The sequence below is a fragment of the Lepisosteus oculatus genome, chromosome 14, assembly GCF_040954835.1.
Source record: "Lepisosteus oculatus isolate fLepOcu1 chromosome 14, fLepOcu1.hap2, whole genome shotgun sequence".
NCBI classification, from domain to species: Eukaryota; Metazoa; Chordata; class Actinopteri; order Semionotiformes; family Lepisosteidae; genus Lepisosteus; species Lepisosteus oculatus.
The window spans coordinates 35,106,043-35,133,141 of record NC_090709.1 but is presented as its reverse complement, the minus strand read 5'-3'; the positions used below and the strand labels follow the sequence as shown (position 1 = coordinate 35,133,141).

Below are 27,099 nucleotides of genomic sequence, written 5' to 3'. Positions count from 1 at the left end.
CTGAGAGTGCCAGTGCCCCCTGTCAGTTCAAGGATGTAACTGCAGGTGTCTGCTGTGGTTGGCTGTTCAGCAGTCTTACTGCCTGGGGAAGAAGCTGTTCTGACACCTGGTGGTCTTGGTCTGATACTTCAGTACCGTTTTCCAGATGGTATTAGAGAGAGCATGTTGTGTTTAGGGTGACTGGGGTCCCTGAGGATGGACCTGGACTTCTTGAGGCATTATCACAGTAGATATCCTCTGTGTTCAGTAGCGCAGCCAGTAGTGTTCTGAGCCAGTGTCACCACCCTCTGGAGGACCCTGAGCTCGTGGGCGGAGCAGTTACCACACCAGGCAGTGGTGCAGCCGGTTAGGATGCTCTCAGTGGTGCAGCTGTAGAAGCTGGTCAGGATGTGTGAAGGCAGGCTGAACTTCTTCAGTCTGGGGAGAGAGAACAGGCGCTGTCTTGTCTACGGGGTTGGTGTGGTGTGTCCAGGTCAGGTCGCCTGTGATGTTGACACCTAGGAATTTGAGAATCTGGACCACTGCGGACCCACTGATGTGAATGGGTGCCTGGTCTGTTCCTGTGGTCCACCATCAGCTCCTTAGTTCTGCTGGTGTTCAGAGAGGCTGCTGTCCTGACACCATGCTGTCAGCGTTTCTACCTCCTCCCTGTAGGCGGACTCATCACCGTTCATGATCAAACTGATGATCGTTGTATCGTCCGTAAACGTGATGATGGAGTTTGTGTTGTTCCTGGAGACGCAGTCGTGGGTGAACAGGGAGCAGAGGAGAGGGCTGAGTTTGCAGCGCTGGGGAACGCCGATGTTCAGAGTCAGGGTGGAGGATGTACTTGTGCCGACTGGGCATGATGCCCAAGAATAATTCCCAGATGTTCATTCTGTAAGTTTCTTTCATAATGGCCAGCAGCCCTATCACCCTGCAACTCCCAGCTGGCAGCCCCCACTGGAGCCCAGCAAGGGTGAGCCTGGAAAAACACTAAGACTACTGCTGGGAGAGGTGTGTGTGGGGCCAGCAGGGGGCGCTCTCACCCTGCGGTCTGTGTGGGTCCTGATGCCCCAGTATAGTGACGGGGACACTGGACTGTAAACAGGCGCCGTCCTACGGATGAGACGTCAAACCGAGGTCCTGACTCTCTGTGGTCATTAACAATCCCAGGGTGTTTCTCGAGAAGAGTAGGGGTGTTACCCCAGTGTCCTGGCCAAATTCCCCCTGGTCTTTACCCATCATGGCCTCCTAATAACCCCCTTCTCTGAACTGGCTCCATCACTCTGCTCTCCTCCCCACTGACAGCTGGTGTGTGGGGAGAGGACTGGAGCATCATCGAGGTGGGGCTGCACACTGGTGGCGGTAGTGGGATCCCCATGACCTGTAAAGAGCTGCACACTGGTGGCGGTGGTGGGATCCCCATGACCTGTAAAGAGCTGCACACTGGTGGCGGTAGTGGGATCCCCATGACCTGTGAAGAGCTGTACACTGGTGGCGGTAGTGGGATCCCCATGACCTGTAAAGAGCTGCACACTGGTGGCGGTAGTGGGATCCCTATGACCTGTAAAGAGCTCTGAGTGGAGTGTCCAGAAAAGCACTATAGAAGTTTAAGCAATTATTATTATTATTATTATTATAATGACTTTTAAGTTACGTTTGTCAAGAAATGACTTGAGCAAATTGTACTCCTTTTACCTGTGGAGAGGTTGGTCTCCTCTCATGTCTAACCTCCCTGATGCTCCTGTCTCTCCTCCTGTTGCAGTGAGTGAAGTCGAACCCAGACTCCAGCCCCGTCCCTCTGAGCTGAGACTGGTGCTGCTGGGCAGGACTGGTGCTGGGAAGAGCTCAGCAGGAAACACCCTCCTGGGCAGCACACAGTTCCCCTCCCGGCCCAGCCTGTCCGCGGTCACCCAGGCCTGCGAGAGACGCAGGGGGGAGGCTGCTGGGAGGCAGCTCTCCGTCATCGACACGCCAGACCTCCTGGACAGCAGGGGGCGCCAGAGGGACGTGTGTCTGGAGGTCCGGAGGTGCCTGCTGCTGTCCTCCCCAGGACCCCACGCTTTCCTGCTGGTGCTGCGGGCCAGACGCTTCACGGACGAGGAGAAGGGCGCCCTGCTGACCGTGACCGAGGTGTTTGGGGAGGCTGTCCTGAATCACACTGTCGTCCTCTTCACCCACGGGGACAGTCTGGGACAGGAGACAGTGGAGCAGTACATTGACACACAGGGGAGAGACCTGCAGCAGCTCTTAGAGAGCTGTGGGAACAGGTATCATGTTCTCAACAATATGGACACGGGCGACCGCACTCAGGTCACACAGCTGCTGGAGAAGATCGAGGACATGGTGGCAGGAAACACTCTGGGCTTCTTTGTGGACCAGGATGCAGAGGAGAGGCTGAGAGAAAGAGAAAACAGATACAGGGAAGTGGAGGAGGAGGAGGGCAGGAAGGAGAGGGAGCACCATCAGAGAGAGCAGGAGCTGGAGGAGAGATACAGGGAGCAGCAGCGAGAGGCGCAGGAGGAGAGGAGCAGGACGGAGGAGCTGAGGAGGCAGTGGGAGGAAGGGCTGAGAGAGGAGTACGACAGGAGGCTGCAGAGAAAGGAAGCGGAGATCCAGGAGAGGTGGGAAGGGGAGCTGCAGAAGAGAGTGAAGGAGCTGCAGGAGTCCTCCCAGCCTCAGAGCCTGGAGCCGGGTCAGAGTAAGTACCCCAGCAGTGGTGGATGCCCAGTCAGGGTGGGGTAAATTCTGCGAAGCAACTTCCAGAGAGACAGATCTGCTCACAAGGCTCCAGATCTTTCTCCTGACTCAGGAGTGAATCGGTTTAGTATTGGGACCATGAGGGGCGATATGTGCTTTTTGCTGAGTACTGTTTTAATTTGTTTTTGACACAAAAGAACAGAATATGATTGCATATTAAATATGAGTCTCTAGCACAGACGGCCAGCATTTCCACAGTTAAACTTTGTCAGACAAGACTTTCAGGTCCGGTCCTGTTAGACCAGGAGGACAGCTGGTCCAGAGGTTCAGGTCCGGTCTTGTTAGACCAGGAGGACAGCTGGTCCAGTGGTTCAGGTCCGGTCCTGTTACACCAGGAGGACAGCTGGTCCAGTGGTTCAGGTCCAGTCCTGTTACACCAGGAGGACAGCTGGTCCAGAGGTTCAGGTCTGGTCCTGTTAGACCAGGAGGACAGCTGGTCCAGTGGTTCAGGTCCGGTCTTGTTTCACCAGGAGGACAGCTGATCCAGTGGTTCAGGTCTGGTCCTGTTACACCAGGAGGACAGCTGGTCCAGTGGTTCAGGTCCGGTTCTGTTAGACCAGGAGGACAGCTGGTCCAGAGGTTCAGGTCCGGTCTTGTTAGACTGGGAGGACAGCCGGTCCAGAGGTTCAGGTCCGGTCCTGTTAGACCAGGAGGACAGCTGATCCAGTTATGTTGGAGGACAGCAGGTGTGAGGATGCTGTACCAGGAGAACAGTGTTGAAGTTCTGTGATTTTACAGACATGATGTTCTTTCGTTAGAGGTTGTGCTGCAGCAGGTGTTGGTGTCAAACTTTACTGTGTTTCAGTCCCACCAATGGACTGCAGAGTCCCACTGTGAGCTGTTACAGAAGCCCCTGTCTATACGGAGGAGAAACACAACTTCTACCAAGAATGAGGAATAGGTCAAGTTTATATCCTAACAAGTTTGGTGTTGTTCCTGAGTTGTACAGTTGTACGTTTAAGGACTGAGCGCATGAAGGTCTGTTTTACCCAGAGTGGTGGGTGTCTTGTACAGACTGCTCTTCTGTACTGTTGAAATTGTATATCTTTCAGAAATCAGCTGGATAAAGAAATGAGATTCATCATCGTTGATCTCTAGCTTGTTTGGTAGGGAGTAGTAAATGTGTCACTTGTGACCTCCCTTCCTGTCTCTCCTCCTGTTGCAGTGAGTGAAGGAGACCCTGCAGTCGAACCCGGACTCCAGACCCGCCCCTCTGAGCTGAGACTGGTGCCGCTGGGAGCCGGACTGGGGGCAGCAATAGGGGCCCTAGCAGGAGCCCTGAGGGGCCCAACAGGAGCAGCAGCAGGAACAGTGATAGGAGCTGCAGTAGGAGCTCAGATAGGAGCTTTACTGGGAGGAGAACCCAGAGCAGCACAGACTCACACACAAGAGCACACACAGCCCGCAGACACACAAGAGCGTACACAGCCCGCAGACACACAAGGGCACCCACAGCCCGCAGACACACAAGGGCACCCACAGCCCGCAGACACACGAGAGCACACACAGCCCGCAGACACACAAGAGCACACACAGCCCGCAGACACACAAGGGCACCCACAGCCCGCAGACACACAAGGGCACCCACAGCCCGCAGACACACAAGAGCACACACAGCCCGCAGACACACGAGAGCACACACAGCCCGCAGACACACGGCATTTCCACAGTTAAACTTTGTCAGACAAGACTTTCTGTGTTCAGTCCCCCCAGTTTCAGGTCAGCAGCAGTGAAGTGAATCAGAGTTACTTGGTCACACGTCTCTTACACGACTTTCAGTCTGCGACTCCTCGACGCCCCCAGACCGCTGATATGATCCTGTGAGCCACGTTCGGCGGCTCTCCATCTGCGGGTGTTTCTGGGTGTCGTTTCCTCTGCAGCTCAAAGGGGCTCAAACGCTCAGGAGTTTCCACTTCTTCTCCCTGACAACAGCCCATGAGAGTTGTGCATCTTGCACTGTTGCCCCTGTAGGTCTCCTCTCTAGGTCTCTGGCGTATTGGATGGAGGTGTTTTCACCTCAGACCTGTGGAGGGTGTCTGCAGTCTGATGGCTATCTCAGTTTCCTCACTGCTCTCAGGAGTTTTCTCATCTGTCTTGAACCACCTGGACTTTGATGGGTTCTGATCTTCACAGCTGCTTGCTCTTCTGTCACAGGCAGCTCTCTGGTCTTCATCCTGACTCGACAGCCAGACCCAGACACTCAAGACTGGAACCAAGGCTGCAGTCTGACAGCTCTCGTTTTCACAGTTAGTACAACAGAAACACCTGAGCAATTAGTCACCTGTCAGCCATTTGCACGATTAACTCTGCTCACCTGACACTGGGGGTTGAACACAACAGACGACACTGTTGTTACATGACTTATCGTGTCTAGAAAATCATTTCCACAGACAGATGCTGCAGTTCTGTGCTTTTGCTCAAATTTAACCCTTTGATCTGAAAATCACATTTCAATAGTACACATCAAAATAAATATCACATTTAATTTAATTTTGTACAAATCAAAAATGACTAATTTTACTTATAGCTGTGGTTCAGGTCCAGTCTGGTTAGACCAGGAGGACAGCTGGTCCAGTGGTTCAGGTCCAGTCCTGTTAGACCAGGAGGACAGCTGGTCCAGTGGTTCAGGTCCAGTCTTGTTAGACCAGGAGGACAGCTGGTCCAGTGGTTCAGGTCCCGTCCTGTTAGACCAGGAGGACAGCTGGTCCAGTGGTTCAGGTCCCGTCCTGTTAGACCAGGAGGACAGCTGGTCCAGTGGTTCAGGTCTGGTCCTGTTACACCAGGAGGACAGCTGGTCCAGTCATGTTGGAGGACAGCAGGTGTGAGGATGCTGTACCAGGAGAACAGTGTTGAAGTTCTGTTTTACCCAGAGTGGTGGGTGTCTTGTACAGACAGCTCTGCCGTACTGTTGAAATTTTATATCTTTCAGAAATCAGCTGGATAAAGAAATGAGATTCATCATCGTTGATCTCTTGTTTGGTAGTGAGTAGTAAATGTGTCACTTGTGACCTCCCTTCCTGTCTCTCCTCATGTTGCAGTGAGTGAAGGAGACCCTGCAGTCGAACCCAGACTCCAGCCCCGCCCCTCTGAGCTGAGACTGGTGCCGCTGGGAGCCGGACTGGGGGCAGCAAAAAGGGCCCATCAGGAGCAGCAGCAGGAACAGTGATAGGAGCTGCAGTAGGAGCTCAGATAGGAGCTTTACTGGGAGGAGAAACCAGAGCAGCACAGACTCACACACAAGAGCGCACACAGCCCGCAGACACACAAGAGCGCACACAGCCCGCAGACACACAAGGGCACCCACAGCCCGCAGACACACAAGGGCACCCACAGCCCGCAGACACACAAGAGCATACACAGCCCGCAGACACACAGGAGAACACACAGTAGTCACAACGCAGTCTCACACACAACCTGAAGGCATTCAAGAATACATAACACTCAGACACATAGAGAACACACACAGCCCACAGACACAACCCTCAGACACACACAGCCCACAGACAGGAGAGAGAAACAGACAGGAGATCGAGGAGCTGAGAGAGAGCTGAAGACACTGAGACAGGAGCAGGAGAGGGAGAGGAGGAACTCAGGCAGTTTTATCGGAGTGACAGAGAGACACAGAGACACTGCCGCAGGTCAGTCACTGATCCACACAGTCTTTCCCAGCCGGAGAGGAAGACCGGATACTTCCTGAACACAGAGTGAGGACTCTCCACTGAAACACTGATCTCTTCCTCGTAAGAGATCCGACTCACTGAAAACCAGCCCTTAGTGCCCCATGTGAAGAACACTAATTTTAAATAATGTTCTATTTTGCTATTCTTTGTATTTTGGTATTCTTTGTGTATATATATAAATGTCATGAATACTTTTGGATATAATTCTGACATTGTATATTTGTATGTAACAGAATATATTGTAGCATTTACAGGTTCTTCTCAGGACAAAGGACCAGTGGAGACGCGATAAACGAACCAGGCTTTATTCTTTATCAACCACAGAATATACACACACATGACGGAACACGCACACATCTTTAGGGTGGTAATTACTTAACGACTTAACAACAAGCTATACACTTATAAGACACTAGAACTACTATCACATTATTACACAGGTAGGGTCAGCCGCTGGTCATCGTGCTGACTCTCAGACTCTCCCTAGCTACAACTCCCAGCATGCCCAGCGGTACTATGAATGCTTCCTCCTCACAACCGGGCGTAACATTATGTATATATGTGTATATGTGTACTTTATTCTCCTGAGCCGATAATCAAAGAGCAGAACCGGCTCGTCCGGCAACTGGGACTTTATATCTCGCAACGGCGATTTACAATCTCAGAATCGCGACTTTATTTCTGGTCATTGGGACTTTATATCTCGCAATTTCGAGTCAGAAAAGTCATAATTTCGAGATCTAAAGCCGAAACGGCGAGAAACAGCGGCGCGTTTTTTTTCTTTCCACTCCCTGGCGGACACGGCTTCCACAGAGGAGCGAGAGAAATGGACTTTTATGTTTTTATATCGACTTTATTCTCCTGAGCCGATCATCAAAGAGCAGAACTGGCGCCAAAACCCGCTTCCGGCTCGTCCTCCGGGTGCTGCTGCGGCGCCGGTTGCTAAGCGACGCTCCGAGCCCGAGCGCTCGAGCTCCTCTCGGGGCGGTTTTATTCCCAGCTGAGGAGCCGCTCCTGTCCTGGAAATCCCGGGAAGGACTGGGACTCCCCTCCTGTGGGCTTTCTGTTTGTGTGGGAAGATGCTCTTTCCTCAGGAGGGGAAGAGCCGAGCGGGAAGGAAAGTTCTGGAAGTGCGTCTCCTCTCCGGCTGCTCCAGTCCCAGTGACGGCGACACCGGGACAGGACAGGAGGGACGAGCGGGTCCTCTTTCCCACACGGGGGATTAGTGGGGTTTGTTAGGACACAGGACAGAGAGAGAGAGAAAAGGACACCAGTGGGAGAGAGTCCTGAAGCTCTCAGGTCTGGTCTTGATCCGGGTTGGTCCCAGTCCCAGTTTACACTGGTTTACAATGTGGGACTTCTGCCCTGACACGACCCCACAGGTGTCTCCACAGGAGACGGGAGTCCTGTAACGTAACCCTACAATATTTGATCTCCCGACTGTCTGTTATTCTCCCCAGTATAATCCTCTCAGTCTGGTATGAAATACCAGCTCCTGTCAGTCAGCTCTGTTACAACAGGCAGGATCTCTTTAGTCCTGCAGGGCTTGATTCCGATTTTTATTCAACTACTGCTCTCATAATCACCTTTGTTTTCCAACAGCGTTTCTGTATCATTCTAAAGAAGCGAACAGTAGGTTTCTACTGCTGTACTTCAGCTGGAAGGAGATAAAAACACACGTTCCTGTTTCTCTTCAATACCTGGTCCTCTAGGCTGGTCCTCTGTCACATCAGCTAAAAAGTCACTTTTTAGGTTGGGTCCTGAAACTGCTGGACGAATCTCTGTTCTCATCACATCGCAAACTGGAACCACAGCACCTCCAGCGAGCCTGTCGAAGCCAATACCACCCTGCTCCTCAGAGAAAGAGTCTCTCTTTTCCCCAGTGACTCACTGTCGGTGCTGCTCTTTCCCTGAATCTGTCATCACTCGTCCCCTGAGCTGAGCGGCGAGGACGAACGAGTGAAACTGCGTCGGAGGAGCGAGTGTGGAGTCTGCGTGTTCCTGCTGGGGGTCACTGGTGTCTGTGTGTGTGGAGTCTGCGTGTTCCTGCTGGGGGTCGCTGGTGCTGGTGTCTGTGTGTGTGGAGTCTGTGTGTTCCTGCTGGGGGGTCTCTGGCGCTGGTGTCTGTGTGTGTGGAGTCTGTGTGTTCCTGCTGTGGGTCGCTGGTGCTGGTGTCTGTGTGTGTGGAGTCTGTGTGTTCCTGCTGGGGGTCGCTGGTGCTGGTGTCTGTGTGTGTGGAGTCTGCGTGTTCCTGCTGGGGGGTCTCTGGCGCTGGTGTCTGTGTGTGTGGAGTCTGCGTGTTCCTGCTGGGGGTCGCTGGTGTCTGTGTGTGTGGAGTCTGCGTGTTCCTGCTGGGGGGGGTCGCTGGTGCTGGTGTCTGTGTGTGTGGAGTCTGTGTGTTCCTGCTGGGGGTCGCTGGTGTCTGTGTGTGGAGTCTGCGTGTTCCTGCTGGGGGGTCTCTGGTGTCTGTGTGTGTGGAGTCTGTGTGTTCCTGCTGGGGGTCACTGGTGTCTGTGTGTGTGGAGTCTGTGTGTTCCTGCTGGGGGTCGCTGGTGTCTGTGTGTGTGGAGTCTGTGTGTTCCTGCTGGGGGGGGGGGTCAATGGTGTCTGTGTGTGTGGAGTCTGCGTGTTCCTACTGGGGGTCGCTGGTGCTGGTGTCTGTGTTCCTACTGTGGATCGCTGGTGTCTGTGTGTGTGGGGGGGTGCCACCACCTGCAGCCCTTCAGCGCCCTCTGCTGGGCCACACTGGGAATGACACCCACAGGGTTCAACTCGCTCGTTAATTAGTCGGACGTTAATTGATCCCGGCTTCATCAGCAGTTTCCTGAGAGGAGCCAGGGTATGGGCTTCAACAACAGAGCTGGGCAGCTTGTTCCCCCCTCCCACCCCTCTCTGTGTGCAGTAGAGCCTCCTGGGCAGCTTGTGAACCCTGGGTCAGTCACTCAGAGGGCTTATAACAGCCCTGCCCGGGGAGGACGGCTCCCGAGAGCGTCACTCGAGTGTCCCTTAAGCCCATTGGAGGAGAGGGCTGAGGCGGGACGTCTTTTCACTGTGGTGGAAGCCCATTGGCTGAGAGGGGACAGGGGGGCGGTCCCTGCCAGAACTCGGGGCAGGTGCGCGTCTCGTTTGAAGTTTGAATTCCTAACGGTCGCGCTTCCCGCCTTTCCCGCCGTGAGGGCTCCTGCTCCGCCGCGGTTTCCCGAGTTTGAACTTATTTTATCATTAATAATTGGTTTTAGTCAGCTTTTTATTAGAATATACAAGCTTTCTTCTTTCCCGCCCTCATGGACGCCGTGTCTCTGCGTCGCCGAGCTGAAGCCACAGGTCAACCGCGGTTTGAACACGTTTCTATCACTCAATTCGTGTGTTTTTTTAAATATAATGTCGTCTAGAGCAGCAGTTTGTTCTTCACGGACGTAGATATCGGCGTCAAAGGAGTAGAAAAGTGTGCGTTTGCGTCAGTGTCATCAATATCATATGATATCAGTATTGTAACGCTAATATAATATAATACTGCGTCAGTATAATCGGTCTGACAGAGTTTTCGCCAGTCTGGGGCTCTTCAGCACGTTTATACACCTGTTAAACTTGACTGAGTCCAAAGTCAACGCGTTTCTGGACGTTTCTGCGCACCGAGAGGACGTTTGCTGTTCGTGTTGGAGACGGAAGATGTTTCCCGGGCTGTGGCGGTGAGTGGCGACTTGTCCCTCCGTTTCTTCATTGAAATCGTTCAGTCCTCAGGCTGATGAGAAAACAGTCATAGGAGTGAGAAAATGTCTGTGGTGAAATTGTGTAAAAGTGTGTCTTTATCATTGAGCTCAACGGGTTTGAGGTAAAATTGTGTCAAAAGTGTCGGGTTATCATTGAGCTCGACGGGTTTGAGGTAAAATTGTGTCAAAAGTGTCGGTTGTAAAATTGTGTAAAATTGGGTCAAAAGTGTGTTTTTATCATTGAGCTCGACGGGTTTGAGGTAAAATTGGGTCAAAAGTGTGTTTTTATCATTGAGTTCGACGGGTTTGAGGTAAAATTGGGTCAAAAGTGTGTTTTTATCATTGAGCTCGACGGGTTTGAGGTAAAATTGGGTCAAAAGTGTGTTTTTATCATTGAGCTCGACGGGTTTGAGGTAAAATTGGGTCAAAAGTGTCGGATTATTATTGAGCTCGACGGGTTTGAGGAAAAATTGGGTCAAAAGTGTCTGTTTATCATTGAGCTCGACGGGTTTGAGGTAAAATTGTCAAAAGTGTATTTTTATCATTGAGCTCGAAGGGTTTGAGGAAAAATTCTGTCAAAAGTGTCTGTTTATCATTGAGCTCGACGGGTTTGAGGTAAAATTGTGTCAAAAGTGTCGGGTTATCATTGTGCTCGACGGGTTTAAGGTAAAATTGTGTCAAAAGTGTCGGTTTATCATTGTAAAATTGTGTAAACGTGTCTTTATCGTTGAGCTCGGGGTTTGAGGTCCAATTGTGTAAAAATTCTTTATCATTGAGCTCAGGGGGTTTGAGGTAAAATTGTGTCAAAAGTGTATTTTTATCATTGAGCTCGACGGGTTTGAGGTAAAATTGTGTCAAAAGTGTCTGTTTATCATTGAGCTCGAGGGGTTTGAGGTAAAATTGTGTAAATGTGTCTATCAGTGAGGTCAGGGGGTTTGAGGAAAAATTGGGTCAAAAGTGTGTTTTTATCATTGAGCTCGACGGGGTTTGAGGTAAAATTGCGTAAAAGTGTCTGTTTATCATTGAGCTCGGGGGGTTTGTGATGAAATTGTGTGAAAGTGTCTGTTTATCTTCGAGCTCGACGGGTTTGACGTAAAATTTTCTGCTTATTGTAAAATTGTGTAAAAGTGTCTTTTTATCATTGAGCTCGATGGGTTTGTGGTGAAATTGTGTAAAAAGTGTCTGTTTATCATTTGAGCACGGGGGGTTTGAGGTAAAAAAATTTTATCTTCGAGGTCGACGGGTTTGAGGTAAAATTGTGTAAAAGTGTCTTATTGTAAAATTGTGTAAAAGTGTCTATCATTGAGCTTGACGGGTTTGTGGTGAAACTGCGTAAAATATCGGTTTATCATTGTAAAATATTGTAAACGTGTCTTTTTATTATTGAGCTCAATGGGTTTGAGGTCAAATTGTGTAAAAATTGTCTTTATCATTGAGCTCAGGGGGTTCGAGTAAAATTATGTAAAAGTGTCTTATTGTAAAATTGTCTTTTTAAATTGTGTAAAATAGTTTTTTATCATTGTTTGATAGAGGGTGTTTGAGGTAAAAGTGTCTGTTTGATGCGGCGGGGGGGCCGGGCACGGCGAGGTCTGCCGGCGGTTGTGTGGTGTGACGCAGTGGGGGTGTGTGTGTAGGTGGGGGTGTGTGTGAGGATGGGGGAGTGGGGGTGTTTGTGTGGGTGGGACTGTGGTCCGGCCAAAAACTAAAACTCAGATACAGTCTCCAGACACTCACAGTATGTCAGTGTTTTCTGATATGTCTGTTGTGAGTGTCTGGAGATGGTCTGATTTTTAGTTTATTTTCTAAGGGAGGGTCACAGAGAAGACTTGATTAAAATGAAACGCGTGTTTCATGAATTAGTTATTTTTCACAATCTGGCCGTGCCAGACAGAATCCACGTTCACCGCGGCCAAACGGCCGTGTAATTGTAACGAGTCGCTTGGACTTGCTGACCGTTACTGTAACCAGCTTCTGATGGCTCCCGACGTGGGCGAGAGAATAAAGCCTCGTCTGTTTCTGAAGCCCTTCCTGTGTGTCCTTTCATTTCACATCTATTCCTCTGGGTGACTGCTCCCTCTGGTGATCGACGGGTTTTTCACACGGAGCCGTGTTGAGCGGTATTTCTCGCGTTAAGAAAGTTAGGTGTTGGCATGAACTCTTAGTCGTCAATAATATTCAATTTAGTCATCAATTCTGTTTAGTGTGAGGATGTAGGAGAGGAAAGAGGCCCGTGGTCTTGTCACTGAGAGACTCCAGTGTGCTCAAGAGCTGTTCAGCACAGCTAGAGCCCCACAATTCACACTCGACCGTCCCAGATCCCAGATCAGTCCCCGGGTGTGAGGTCCTGCTGTGTGATCTGAGCTTCTCTCTGTCACTGTATTAATGTCCAGTGGTATTAATCAGTGAGCTCTTTTTCTCTTTTTAAACCTGCGGTTTCTCATCGCTGCGTAATGACGCACTGACTGGACCCACAGGGTCACAGAGAGAGAAATACAGCCTGTAGATCACCAGAGGAAGAGCAGAGCAGCACAGTCTCCATCACCTGATTGCTGATTGTGCATTATGTCCTGTTTTCATCCAGGTGAGGCTCAGCTATACTCACAACACTGCTGACAGCAGGAAGATTCAAGTGTTCTTGACTCGGCAGCTCATTAAAACCAGCAGCCATGGTGTTCAGACCGATTGTTCTTACACACAGAAGACTGACACAGCTGCGCGTTGTGAATCTGTTTTTCTAAGAGGACATGTGACTGGGGGAGGGGGACTGGCCCTTAGTCTACTCTGAAAATACCTGTGAAACCGGAGAGAGAGATGCGATAACAACCTTTGTACCTGAATCTGCGCCCTACAGGACAGCACACAGCATGAACATGTGGTGATGTTCAGAAATATAAAAAACGTCAAGATAATGCCAATAATATTTGTTCAAAGGAAACTGATGGCGCCATCTGGGTTTGAACGCTCGATCTCAGTTCAGCGATCACGCCACAGAGGCAGTGGAGTGACCAGCACTGAAACAGCACAGTGTGTGAATATAGTTAGACCGGCCTTCATTCCTGTAGATACGCGCTTCCATCTTATACTCCCGATTCTATACTCCAGTTCTAAAAGTGTGCTTGTTTACCCCGGCATCGAGCGTCTTCGCAGACAAGCTTGAAACTGTCACTTCTCTCACAGAGCGCTGTCTACTGTATAAACGTCCGGTATCATGGTCAGAGGGGGCAAGGAGCACGTGAAAACGTTTCTGAAATAACCACATGTAAGACTTTGGTGCTTAAAATGTTCAGGGAGAAATGGATGACTGGTGTGTATTTTTTCTTTAAAATACCATGACATAATGTTTGTTCCTAAATTAATATCGTTTATGACCTTCAGATGCGTTATGCTACTCTTCCTTTTATGCTCAGCTACTAAAATTTCCCTTTAGTGGTAAAATTCCATATAAATATTCAATACTAAGCAGATTAAAATGTGCACAGTAAAGAGATCAAATGATTAAATCTTTCCACGACCGACCAAGGCACCACGAGCGCCCCTGTCGGTCATTTTGGCCGGCCAATCACGTACCGCGGTATGACGTAATGATTTGCGTGGCTGAATCTGTATATGGTGCCTTTCTGGACACCCCACTCAACGTGCTTTACAGGATATGAGGACTCCCCTCCACCAACACTGGGGTAAGTGTCTTTTTTTTTTGTGTGACGGGTTTGAGGTGAAATTGTGTAAAAGTGTCTTTTTGTCATTGAGCTCTGGGTGTTAAACTTTATTTTATATAGCCCCTTTAAAGGTGGCTTCTCAAAGTGCTTTACAGGATGACAATAACAATTAATAAGAAGAATACACAAGATAAAACACAATTACAATACACAGAGGAGACTTTGGATGGTGGTACTAAGAAGAGCAGAGGGGTGAAGAATGGAACCAGTTCAGTAAAGGCTTTTCTGAAGAAGAGGGTTTGGAGTCTGGATCTGAAGGAGTTTAGAGAAGGTGACTATCCTTGGGGAGAGAGTTCCAGAGCTTGGGTGCAGAACAGGAGAAGGCCCTGTCACCCCAAGAGTGTAGAGGGGCTTGGGGGACAGTAAGGAGAGCAGAATTAGCAGAGCGAAGGTTGTGAGGTGGAGAGTAGGGCGATAATAGTTCAGACAGGTACTTAGGTGCCAAGCCATGCAGAGCCTTACAAGTGAGCCTTACAAGTGAGGATTTTAAAGTCCACACAGAATTTGACTGGATGCCAGTGCAGGGACTCCAGGATAGGAGTGATGTGGTCACTTGCACCAGACCTGGTCAGGATTCTGGCTGCTGAGGTTTGGACAGACTGCAGTTTGTTCAGAGTAGATTTTGATACCCCATGCAAGTAGAGCATTACAGTAGTCAATTTGAGAGAATACAAATGTGTTGATCAGCTTTTCAGCCACAGTTAGTGATAGCATAGGGGGTAGTCTAGCGATATTTCTAAGGTGAAAAAAACATGTTTTGATGATATGCTGCACATGTGGGTCGAATGTTAAGCCAGAATCGAATATAATTCCAAGGTTTTCCAATTTTGATTGAAGCTCAAGTACAGAGTCATCTACAGACAGGGTTACAGGACTGGCTTTACGAAGTTGATGGGGGGTGCCAATAAGCATGACCAGTCTTGTCGCAGTTAAGATGAAGGACGCTTTGAGTCATCCAACTTATTACGTCAGAGATGCAATTGGATAGAATAGAGACAGCCACATCAGTGTCAGGTTTGGTATGGATGTATAGTTGAGTATCATCAGCATAAAAATGAAAGCTGACCAAGTAGGAACATGGAAATGCTGAAGAGCAAGGGGCCCCGTATTGAGCCCTGAAGAACACCAGACTTGACAAGACCAATTTCAGACCTGTACCCACTGAGAGAGACAAAGTGACAGCGATCGGTGAGGTAAGATTTGAACCATTTGAGGGCAGTGTCAGAAACCCCAAACACAGTCTCAGGACGAGAAAGTAAGATGTCATGGTCAACAGTGTCAGAAGCAGCACTGAGATCAAGAAGGATGAGTATAGAGAGGGAACCAGAATCGGAAGCTCTTAGATCGGTGGTGATGTAACTGGAGTGTGACAGCACGTTCTAGACTTTTAGGAAGAAAGGGTCAGTTGGAGATGGGGTGAAAATTAAGATTGCCGAGAGCCATGTTAGGCTTTTTTGGCACAGGGGTCATGGCAGCAGTTTTGAGGACCGTTGGTACAACTCCAGTGCTCATGGATTCATGTATAATATTGAGGACAGTGGGACAGAGAGAAGAGAAACAGGACTGGAATAAAGTGGTGGGAATGGGATCTAAAATAGATGTGGTGGGTTCCATGCGTGTAACTAGTTTGTTGAAGGATGCTGAGTCAAGAAGAGAGAAGCTGGAGAGAAGGGAACCAGAGAAGTTGGATGAGGAGGGAGGAGTTATGGAAATGATATGTGCAGTGGAGAGAATGTGATGTGCGTGTTGAAGATAAAATTGTGCAAAAATCGTTTTATCCTTGAGCTCGGGGGATTTCAGGTGAAATTGTGTAAAAGTGTCTTTTTATCATTGTGCTCAGGTGGTTTGTGATAAAGTTGTGTAAAAGTCTTTATCATTGTGTACAAGTGTGTTTTTATCATTGAGGTTGGGGGTTTGAGGTGAAATTGTGTAAAAGTGTCTTGATCATTGAGCTCAGGGTGTTTGTGGTGAAATTGTGTAAAAGTCTTTATCTTTGAGCTTGTGGTGTTTGAGGTGAAATCGTGTAAAACTGTCTATCATTGTGCTCGGGGTGTTTGAGGTAAAAGTGTCTATAAAGGAGGCAAAATTGTGTTAAAGTGTCTTTTTATCATTGTGCTTGGGGTGTTTGTGGTGAAATTGTATAAAAGTGTCTTTCACTGTGCTCTGGGGGTTTGTGGTGAAATTGTGTAAAATTCTTTATCATTGTGCTCGGGGGTTTTGAGGTGAAATTGTGTAAAAGTGTCTTTATTATTGAGCTTGGGGTGTTTTGAGGTGAAATTGTGTAAAAGTGTCTTTATTATTGGGCTTGGGGTGTTTGAGGTAAAATTGTGTAAAAGTGTCTTTTTATCATTGTGTTCGGGGGATTTGTTGTGAAATTGTTTAAAAGTGTCTTTTTATTATTGTGCTCCAGGGGTTTGTGGTGAATTTGTGTAAAAGTCTTATTGAGCTCGGGCTGTTTGAGGTGAAATCGTGTAAAAGTGTCTATCAATGAGGTAAAATTGTGTAAAAGTGTCTTTATCATTGTGCTCGGTGGGTTTGAGGTCAAATTGTGTAAAAAGTGTCTATCATTGTAAAATTGTGGAAAAGCGTCTGTATCATCGATCTCGACGAGTTTGAGGTAAAATTGTGGAAAAGTGTCTATCATTGAGCTCGAGGGGTTTTTGATGAAATTGTTTAAAAGTGTCTTTTTATCATTGAGCTCGGCGGGTTTGTGGTGAAATTGTGTAAAAGTGTCTGTTTATCATTGAGCTCAGGGGGTTTGAGGTAAAAGTGTCTTATTGTAATAGTGTCTTTTTATCATTGTGCTCGGGGGGTTAAGGTAAAGTTGTGTAAAAGTCTTTATCATTAAGCTCAGGGGGTTTGTGGTGAAATTATGTAAAAGTGTCTATCATTGAATTTGGGGGGTTTGAGGTGAAATTGTGTAAAAGTCGTTTATTGAGCTCGGGCTGTTTGAGGTGAAATCGTGTAAAATTGAGGTAAAATTGTGTAAAAGTGTCGTTTTATCACTGTGCTCGGGGGGATTTCTGGTAAAATTGTGTAAAAGTGTCTTTTTATCAATGAGCTTTGGGGGGTTTGTTTTGAAATTGTGTAAAAGTGTCTTTTTTCATTGTGCTCGGGGGGGGGTTAAGGTGAAATTGTGAAAAAGTGTCTAGCATTGAGCTCGGGGGCTTTGTGGTGAAATTGTGTAAAAGTGTCTGTCATTGAGCTTGATGGGTTTGAGGTCAAATTGTGTAAAAAGTGTCTTTGTCATTGAGCTTGATGGGTTTGAGGTCAGATTGTGTAAAGTGTCTTTTTATCATTGAGCTCGATGTGTTTGAGGTAAAACTGTATAAAAGTCTTTTTATCTTTGAGCTTGGTGGGTTTCAGGTAAAATTGTGTAAAAAGTGTCTGTATCATTGATCTCGACGGGTTTGAGGTAAAATTGTGTAAAAGTGTCTGTTTATCATTGAGCTCAGGGGGTTTGAGGTAAAATTGTGTAAAGTTTCTTTTTATCATTATGCTCGGGGGGTTTGTGATAAAGTTGTGTAAAAGTCTTTTTATCATTGTGTACAAGTGTGTTTTTATCATTGAGGTTGGGGGGTTTGAGGTGAAATTGTGTAAAAGTGTCTTTTTATCATTGAGCTCGGGGGCTTTGTGGTGAAATTGTGTAAAAGTGTCTTTTTATCATTGAGGTAAAATTGTGTAAAAGTGTCTTTTTATCATCGTGCTCAAGGGGGTTGTGGTGAAATTGTGTAAATTTTTTTTGTTATTGAGCTCGCGGGTTTTGATGTCAAATTGTGTAAAAGTGTCTTTTTATCATTGAGCTCGGGGTTTTGAGGTGAAATTGTGTAAAAGTGTCTTTTTATCATTATCATCGGGGGGTTTGTGGTGAAATTGTGTAAAATTGTCTATCATTGAGCTCCGGGGGCTTTGTGGTGAAATTGTGCAAAAGTGTCTTTTTATCGTTGAGCTCGGGGGGTTTGTGGAGAAGTTGTGTGAAAGTGTCTTATCATTGAGCTTTGGGGGTGTGAGGTGAAAGTGTGTAAAATTAATAATTGCTTACACAGCGCTTTTCTGGACACTCCACTCAACGCACTTTACAGGATATGAGGACTCCCCTCCACCCCTCCACCAACTCCACCCCTCCACCAACCTCCACCAACCTCCACCAACACCGAGGTAAGTGGTGATATTAAAGTGTCTTTTTATCATTGAGCTCGACGGGTTTGAGGTGAAATTGTGTAAAAGTGTCTATCATTGAGGTAAAATTGTATTTTTATCATTGTGCTCTATGGGATTGTGGTCAAATTGTGTAAAAGTGTCTTTTTATCATTGAGCTCAACGGGTTTGAGGTAAAATTGTGTAAAAGTGTCGGTTTATCATTGAGCTCGGGGGGTTTGTGGTGAAATTGTGAAAAAGTGTCTTTTTATCATTGAGCTCGAGGGGGTTGTGGTAAAATTGTGTATAAGTGTCTTTTATTGAGCTCGGGCTCTTTGAGGTGAAATCGTGTAAAAGTGTCTATCAATGAGGTAAAAGTGTCTTTTTATCATTGAGCTCAGGGTGTTTGTGGTGAAATTGTGTAAAAGTGTCTAACATTGAGGTAAAATTGTGTAAAAGTGTCGGTTTATCATTGTGCTCGGGGGGTTTGTGGTGAAATTGTGTAAATGTCTTGATCATTGAGCTCAGGGGGTTTGTGGTGAAATTGTGAAAAAGTGTCTAACATTGAGGTAAAATTGTGTAAAAGTGTCTTTATCATAGAACTCGGGGGCTTTGTGGTGAAATTGTGTAAAAGTGTCTTTTTATCATTGTGCTTGGGGTTTTTTTTGGTGAAATTGTGTAAAAGTGTCTTTTTATCATTGAGCTCACGGTGTTTGAGGTGAAATCGTGTAAAAGTGTCTATCATTGTGCTCGGGGGGTTTCAGGTAAAATTGTGTAAAAGTGTCTTTTTATCTTTGAGCTTGTGGTGTTTGTGATAAAGTTGTGTAAAAATGTTTATCATTAAGCTCGGGGGCTTTGTGGTGAAATTGTGTAAAAGTGTTTTTATCATTGAGCTCGGGGGGTTTGAGGTGACTGTGTAAAAGTGTCTTATCATTGAGCTCAGGGGCTTTGTATTACAGTTGTGTAAAAGTGTCTTTTTATCATTGTGCTCAAGGGGTTTGTGGTAAAAGTGTCTATCATTGAGCTCGGGGTGTTTGAGGTGAAATTGTGTAAAAGTGTCTTTTTCTCATTGTGCTCAGGGAGGGTTTGTGGTGAAATTGTGTAGAAGTGTCTATCATTGAGCTCGTGGGGGTTTGTGGTGAAATTGTGTAAAAGTCTTTTTATCATTGTGCTTATGGGGTTGTGGAGATATTGTGGTTTTTGGGTGTAAAAGTCTTATTGTTCACACATTGCTGCTGTGATGTGGCCTTTCACCTGTAGGTGGCGCTCTGTCCAGTCATTTTTAAATGTACCAGTCCTGATGGATGACTGTACACATCTCTCCAGACACAGCTGGGTGAGCTCCTCCAGTCAGGACAGGAGGCTCTACTGTACACAGAGAGGTGCGGGAGGAGGGAACAAGCCGATACCCTGGCTTCTCTCCAGACACAACTGGGGGAGGGGCGAACAAGCCGATGAGCTGCTCAGGTCTGTTATCTACTGTCTGACTCCTGTCTGCTCTCCTGCTCTCTCCGGGGAAACAGCAGGTGCTTTTCGGCCAATCTGTCTCTCCTGAAGCAGTTCAGCTCCGGCCTCTGACTTCTGGTGCATTGTCTCCCCCTGGCGGGGACTGTGCTGTACTTTGGCGCCTCATTGACTTCATCGATCCAGACGGGTGTGGACCCCAGTGTCCCGACTGCTGGTCAGTACAGATCCTGGACTCTGTGTGTGAGAGTAGGGGTGTGGATCCCAGTGTCCCGACTGCTGGTCAGTACAGATCCCATGTTGGAAAGAACTTATTATCCTATTAAGATCATCGATTAGTTCTGGTCGTACTGATGAACCTGTTCAGGTGATGATTAACTTTATGAATCCACTAGGTGGCGCCAGAGCAGCGTCACAGCGAGGACAGGAAACCTGCCACCTCACATCAGCAGGAAGAGAAGGAGAGAGAGAGAGAGATGGCAGTGTGTAGGAGCTCAGCGCTCAGCCCTTGTCATTGTGCTCAGGGTGTTTGAGGTAAAATTGTGTAAAAGTTTTTTATCATTGTGCTCAGGGGGTTTGTGGTGAAATTGTGTAAAAGCGTCTGTTTATCATTGAGGTAAAATTGTGTAAAAGTGTCTTTCTCTTTGAGCTCACGGCGTTTGAGGTCAAATTGTGTAAAAGTGTCTTTTTATCATTGAGCTCGGGGGGTTTGTTGTGAAATTGTGTAAAAGTGTCTGTCATTGAACTCAGGGGGTTTGTGGTGAAATTGTGTAAAAGTCTCTTTATCATTGTGCTTATGGGGTTGTGGAGATATTGTGGTTTTTGGGTGTAAAAGTCTTATTGTTCACACATTGCTGCTGTGATGTGGCCTTTCGCCTGTAGGTGGCGCTCTCTCCAGTCATTTTTAAATGTACCAGTCCTGATGGATGACTGTACACATCCTCAGTCAAGGGGAATATCTAATTAGTTACTCTCCAAATAGCATTTTTGTATGAAACATTTAAAGAAATCAACAACCACTTTTCAAAACGCACAATAACACAGACTGGTATGTTTGACAATGAGGAAATAAGACGCAGGCGAAACGAGAATTTACCATCACTTTCTGCATGTTTACCGTGACCTGTCCTGATCATGAGAAGTCTCAGACGCGTCTCTTCACCAGACAGTTTAATACAGCAGTTCTACATGGGACCGGTGTGAGAGTATGTGGGTAACAGTGATGGCTCTCTCTGCTGTACTGCTGTGGCCCTCCCTCCTGATGACAGAATCGTCTCACACTTCACCTTCACAGACACAAGCTCCATGTGTTTGTGGTGAAATTGTGGGTCTGTTGGTGTAAAAGTTTATTATTGAGCTCACTGAACTGATCTCGAAGGCCACTTTAATTTCAGTTGGCGTCTGACATTTTGAGTGAAATTGTAGTTTTGTAGGTTTAAATGTGCTTTTTCTTTGACTAGCCGGCTTGTTTAGCTGATATTTATATTTCCTCCTCCTGAAGTAAATATCAAGTGTTTTTTTAATGAAATTGTAGGATACCGGTGTGTCGAAGTGGCTCCGGCAGATCCAGGGCTGATAGAAACAGTTTGATCAATAAATGAACTAAAAACCGGGATTCGCACGTTTGCTGCACTTCAGCTGAACAGAGACGACATTTTCAAACCGTCTATATTGGAGGTCTGCATCACCGCTGCTAAAATCGACAATGTCGTAAAAACGTGTTTTCGAGGTTTGCTTCGGTTCAGATGACACCTCAAATACAGTAATACAGTATAAAAATAAGTGACAAGAAATACGCTGTGCTGAAGCTCTGTATGATGACGTGTTCTTGCAGGTTTATTTGAGTTCAGGTAAAGAGAAATGAAAGTTTTATAAACACTTATTTCGGAGGCGTGTTTCACTCCAGGGGAAGTGAGCAGAAACTAAACCAAAGAAATGCAAGAACAGGGCGTACAGATGCGTTATGAAAGGGTGTTCTGGATGTTTGACTCAAAAACAACGATATAAAAACCGAAAACAGGAGATCTGCAGGTTGTCCGTTAAACCTTGAAGTTTATTAAGTAGTGATCAGCAGTAACTTACTGGTTTGCCCCGGTTCTTGTCTTCCAGTTCAGGACTTGTGCTGGGGAATGAGTGTGGTCTGTGGGCTCTGGCGGGAACAGTCACACTGTGGGGACGGGGATATCCTGTTCCTGCTCTGATGTTCTCTCCTGGAATCTCCATTAACATGTGATCTCAAGAAAAGAGAGAGATTGATTGGCTTTGAGTGCCTTGTGAAATTCTCTGGGCTCGACCCCGTGTTTCGGCTGCGATGCCGTCGAGCGATCATCTGCTGTGAGTTCCCTTGTGGTGTCCCCATGTGACTGGTGTGCCCGTGTCACTGCTGTGTGTGACAGTGGATTCCTCTCCGTCGCCCCTCAGGCGTTCCTGGGTCTCCTCTCCGTGGTGCAGCTGGACTGTAAAGAGTGCGCTGGAGAGGATTGAGCTGCTGCGGTGGAGGAGTGTGAGATGTGCTGAGTGTGAGACTGACGAGCGCAGGCGAGCGGCGGCTCTCGCCTTCCTCCCGAACTTCGGTCTGAAACCTCATGAACGCTCTCGGCAAGGTCAGTCGGTCGGTGTCCTTAAGTGTTTTGATTGCCTGTTATTCCTCTCATCGTCCAGGCAGGGGTGTTGAGTTCCGCCCGTCTTCGGCACGTTCAGAGAGACCGACCCTGTGAGCACACACGGGGGAGAGAGAGAGGAGGAGCAGGCCCCACTTCCAGCCTCTCGCTCTTTCACAGCCCCGTACCTGAGGACCAGAGCGTCTCTCGTCAGCAGGGCCTCGCGCCTGCAGGTGACTGAAGTGTGCTTTTATATACAGGTGAGAGAGAGTGCACAAGAATCGTCAGAAGTCAACACCGTTCGTTAGAGGTGGATGATGTCCAAGGTCACCCAGAAATAGAGCACGACAGGTCACTCAGAGGAAAGGTATTTTTCATTTTTCAACGGCGTATGGATCTACCAAGTACAGACGCCAGACAAAAAACATTGAAAATGCGATTTGAAATTCACACTGACGTGTTGAGAACTGTTCCTTAGAAGCGTTTGATCTGTGTTCAGATCTTCTGCTAAGGAGATGTGGTCAGGAAAGGCAGAGACGCCTTCTCTGGTCTGACCGTTGTCTGCAAACCCTGAGGTGTCCTGCGGTCTTTATGATCTATAATCACACTTTCCCCTGTGGACATTAAATCATCTGTCGCAGCAGGATGCCGATTGATTTGAAAGACAGCTTTAGCCCGACAGCATGAGAGAGAGGCCAACATCAGTCTGGCTGGAGGTCTGGTGAAAGGAAAGCTTTGAATTTAGTATGATTTTTGTAGATTTTAAAACTAAGGGATTGAGTAGAACTAAGTTATTTTATTTCAGTTGAACTATTAGGAACAGTTATTTTACGAAACCCGAACATTATTCTGTGTTTTGGTTTACTCGAGATTTAACGCAAGATGGAGTTCTTGGGCGGTGTGGAACGTGTTCAGTGTCCTGCAGGAGTTGTCGGGCGGTGTGGAACGTGTTCAGTGTCCTGCAGTCCAGGCTTTCACTGTGGAGCTCGCCAGTTTGACATCTTGAGTGATTTTCCTCAGCCTCTAGTTTCTCTCCCTCACGATCCTGCGCTCCTCCGGTAGCAGTTTCTCATTGTTGGCAATCTCGGCGTGCTGTTTCATCTTGCGCAGCTCGGCGATGCGATCCTCGAAGCCCGGGCGGGCCTCCTCTTCCTCGTTGCGGATGAGCAGCTCGATGTAGGCGGCCGTGGACAGAGCGTTGGGCTTCAGGGCGATCTCCAGCCGCGCCAGGCAATTGGAGGACAGCCTGATCAGCTGCATGATCCGGTCCTCGATCGATTCGAAGTCAAGTTCGATTTTCTCGAGCATCTCCTTCGGCGACATGAACTTGCCGGAAGCCTTAATGATTTCGCTCAGCTTCACCGAGATCTGCCCAGCCGAGATCTGAGGCAGCAGCAGCCTCGCCATCGCCGAGCGCTCCTCCAGGACTTTCTTCGTCAGCGCCAAGTCCTTCCCCTCCGTCTTCTCGAGGGTTTGGAAAAACCTCTTCAGCTGCTTCACATGGTTCGTCCAGACGATTTTCTCCAGCTTGTTCTTGTCCTCTTCCTCGTCATCACTCCCGGAGCCCTCCCTGTTGGAATCTGTGTTGGGCCTCTCGTTTTGCGTGTAAAGGGCGGAGGAATCCCTTCTGGTTGTGGAGCTCGTAGGACGTCACAATGGAGGTCTGACTCTCCGCCTGCGAGCGGTTGGTCTCCTCGTGGATCAGCTTGAATCGAAACCGATCCTCCCACTGCACGCCCAGGATGTAATTGATCATCACGTTGATGAGGGTGGTCTTCCCTGCCCCCGTGGCCCCCAGAAGGATGATGACCTTATTGTTCCCTTCTTCTACTTTCCTGCTGAACGCGAAGCGCTGGAAATGCTGCTCGTCGGTGGGCTCCTGTTCCAGCGACAGCCTGTATAAGGAAGGCTGCCCGCGCTCTATCAAAGTGGAGAAGTTTAGGAAGTGGTCGCTCTGTACTTTAACACGACTGACGTCCCCTGACTTGACTCTGCTGTCCTTCAGGATTGTTATTGGAGTCTCGGGGCTCGGTGGACTCTGTAGCCCCTGTAGGTACGAGCAGCCTGTGCCAGAGATTTCTGTAAGACCAGCTTGTACTCCACGCACAGGTCTTTAAACTGCAGGAGTTTCTGGTTCATCTCTGGAAACTGGATCGCAATCGTGTCTTTCATCAGGTCTTGGCACCGCGCGATATAATCATCCATTTCGTCTAAAATACGCTGCGATCGGCGAACTAACCCGATGCTGACGATTGTGGCAGGTCACCTCAGTGTGAGTCTCTCACCTGGAATCAGTGTGTCTGTCAGGGTCATACAGCTGGAGACAGGTCACCTTAGTGTGAATCTCTCACCTGGAATCGGCAGTCATACAGCATCCCCAGCTGGAAGGGGCGTCCGAGTGTGGCCACCTCGATGGTTTCTGAGTCCGACATAGCTCTGGAGCCTGGGTTCGTTACTGAAATCAAACCTAACACAGAGATGTTAAATGATTAACATCACAACCTTTGTACATGATTTCAAAGTCATGCACCAACGTGGCTTGATCATGTTGATAAAATGCTGCGTTTTGACATTCTGTTTTTAACAGCCGTATCAGCTGGACAGATAAAAGTGCAAAGATCATTGTTTTTATTGTTGGCATAGCAGGTATGAGGCTCCACTGGAGCCATAAAACATTGTGCATTATCAAACGATATCTATGTACCATTATACAATCTGTTTGAATTTGGTCTTTGCACGTAAATCTTACTGTAACCGAAACAGGAGCAGAACTGGAGGTCAACATCTGTGGAGTTGCAGAGGAAGACGTACTGGTCTTGAATTTGAGCAACTCTGAATTTTTCTTCTTTAACAAGTGGATAGCAGGAAGAAATCAATCCCTTCAGCTGAATTGTCCTGCCTCTTAAAAACAGTTTTGCCTTGAAACCAAGCATTAATTTTGACAACAAATCTTAGGTTTGGGCAACGAGCAGAAATGCATTTATTTGGTCTTTGCACGTAAACCTTACTGTAACCGAAACTGGAGCAGAACTGCAGGTCCGCGTCTGTGGCGATGCACTAATGCACTACCGGTACGTTGTAGCTGCTTGACCCTTTTGTTCCTCTTCGTCGTCTTATTCTAAGCCCTTCCCTCTCTGACAGCTACCACGCGGGGCGCCTGACCTGGGCGACCATGGAGCTGTGAAAAAATAGAGCCGAAACCTACTGTGCTCTTGGTGTCGAACGGCAGCGGTTTCCTGCTTTTTTCCAGGCCTCTTCTGCAGTCGGTGGCCCTTGTGGTCCCCTGAGCCAAGAGCTCAGGGATTCGCTCCCTGTATGTGCTGGAAGCCCCACCTCCACCGAGAGATGGCCGGTGTCCTTTTGGACTTTGCACTGATGTGGAATTAAAACTTAAATGTCGCCCTGTTCGTCAGTAGTCTGCAGTCCTCTCTGTTAAACTGTCAAGGTGCTGTCAAAAAATTCCATTATTACACTAGAGACATAGTAAAATAAAAAAAAGCTAACAGCAATCATCTAACAAAAGAGGTTGTTGATGGAGATGCCAGTAAACCCTGGTGTGTCTGCAGCAGGGCTGTCCAGTCCTGGTCCTGGAGGGGTCAGTCAGTGTGTCCAGTCCTGGTCCTGGAGGGGTCAGTGTGTGTGTCTGCAGCAGGGCTGTCCAGTCCTGGTCCTGGAGGGGTCAGTCAGTGTGTCCAGTCCTGGTCCTGGAGGGGTCAGTCTGCCCCCTCTCAAACTGGTGGAGCAAAAGTTTCTAACACCTTCTGTGCTCCCCTGTCCCCTCTGACACCCCGCCAGCTCCCAGATCATTCCCCTGCCTCCAGCAGCCACCTTCCGGACCGGGCTGGGTGGACGACCGCAGAACCGGCGCTCGGGGGGAGCCGGGCCGCGTCACGACTGCGGGCGCCACGATCACAGCCAGTTTCACATCGATCGCCGTTCCGGGGCGACCTGTTTGTTCTGTAGTGTGAACAGTGACACGCACGCGCGCGACATGAGATTATTAAAACAGACAGACGTGAGAACCTCCGCGCGCACACGCCGAGCGAGCAGCAGAGTCATTTCTCCTCCCCGCCGTTAGTGACGCAGGTCCGCTTGTCCACGAGCCGCTGAGGTCCGATCACGCGGCCCTCGCGTCTCTCCTGCACACCGGGGCGCAGAGACGAGGAGCCTGCAGGACAGGAGAGAGCAGAGAGACGAGGAGCCTGCAGGACATGAGAGAGAGACAAGTTCATGAGAGACGAAATTCAGACACTGATGGACACATTCTTAAACACTCCATATCAAACCAACAAACTAGGGATGAACTTGGCCACACAAAAACTAAATCACCTATTCCACAAACTAGCATCAAAATCTAAGCTAAAAACAACTAAAAAAAACTACCAAAAAACAAAAGCAAAAGAAAAGTGGTTTGATACGGAGTGCAAAAACATCGGAAATGCACTACGAAAAGTCTCAAATGAAAAACACAGACAACCACACAACACAGATCTGCAACTCAGGTACTGTGACATGGTAAAACTTTACAAACACACGCTGAAAAAGAAAAGAAACACATACATAAACAAACAACTTGCAGAAATTGAGGAGTCACTAAATCAGAACTGTTTCTGTGAGAAGTGGAACAACTTAAATCAAAACCAGAAGAATTGGCCATCCAAAATGGAACAATCTGGCAAACATACTTTGAAAATCTCCCGAATACAAATCAATCAGACCAAAGCCACTTTTGAAAAACTCAAATTTTGGAATTGGCTATCAAAGACAACCAAAACCCCTAAGACTCCCCAATCACTGAGCAGGAGCTACTGGACAAACTCCAGGCCCTCAGACCACGCAAAGCCTGTGGCCATGATGGAGTCATAAATGAGATGCTGAGACACAGCAGCCCAAAGTTGCAACAAGCCCTGCTCAAACTCCTCAATCTCATCATGACAGCTGGATGTTTCCCCGAGGCCTGGAACCAAGGACTGATCACGCCCATCTATAAGAGTGGAGATAAACTCGATCCCAACAACTACCGGGGCATCTGTGTGAACAGTAACCTGGG

At 48.0% G+C, this 27,099-nt stretch overlaps 1 pseudogene; it reads left to right on the top strand.

Annotated features, from left to right (window-relative positions):
* Window positions 1–27,099, top strand: part of LOC138242567 (uncharacterized) — a 38,169-nt pseudogene that overhangs the window by 3,397 nt on the left and 7,673 nt on the right.